Source organism: Neomonachus schauinslandi, chromosome 9, assembly GCF_002201575.2.
Source record: "Neomonachus schauinslandi chromosome 9, ASM220157v2, whole genome shotgun sequence".
Classification (NCBI taxonomy): Eukaryota; Metazoa; Chordata; class Mammalia; order Carnivora; family Phocidae; genus Neomonachus; species Neomonachus schauinslandi.
The window spans coordinates 4,644,771-4,645,588 of NC_058411.1; positions in this window are offsets into that span (position 1 = coordinate 4,644,771).

An 818-nucleotide genomic window follows, 5' to 3' on the forward strand; every position below is an offset into this window, starting at 1 on the left:
GCCACTGCCAATCTCAGGGACTCTCGGGGGGTGGGGGTGGGGGGGATGTGGACGGCGTCGGACTCGCCCCCCCCTCTCCCCCCCCCCCCCCCCCCCCCCGCCGCCCGGCTCCCCACGACGACTGGAGCCCGGAGCCCTCCCACTTGAGCCGGCTCGCCCCGTCCCGAGGCCTCCCGTGCCCCCACTCCGCCGCCCCGCTCTCGGCCCGTCCAGGAACCTGCCCCGCTCCGCACCCTTCCGCGGCTCCCGCGGCCCTGCAGCGCGCGGCCAGGTGCGGGCCCCCGAGGGGCGCCCCACGGTCCCCTTCCCAGCTAGCTCCCCGCCGCCCCGGGCGCGCTCTGACCCCGATACCCCGCGACTCGCCGCCCGCGGGGTATCACGACTAGTGCTGTCCGAGCCTGGGAGGATCCTGGCTCTAGGCGCCCCGCTGTCGCGCCCGTGTCCCCATTACACGGGCAGGGACACGGGGTTCGGCGGCAGAGTCGAGCACACCCCGCCTCCCGCTCAGCTGACCCGTCTCGCGCACGCCGGGAGATTCCCGCCCGGCACAGGCCGCGGTCAGGCCCTGGGCTCCCGGGCCCGGCCCCACCGTCCCGCCGCCGCGCGCACCCGGCCGCCTCTCCCGCCCGGAGCGGCGCGGGCGGGCGCACGAAGCACATTCTTTGTCTGCAGCGCCCGTGCACCTCCCCCGCCCGCCACGTCCCCCCCACCCCGCCCACCTCGCACACGCCCAGCCAATGAGGCGCGGCGGCGGCGCGCAAGGCCCGGGGTGTTGTCCGCGCCTCGCCCGCCCATTGGCCGCGCTCTGCACCCCGCCG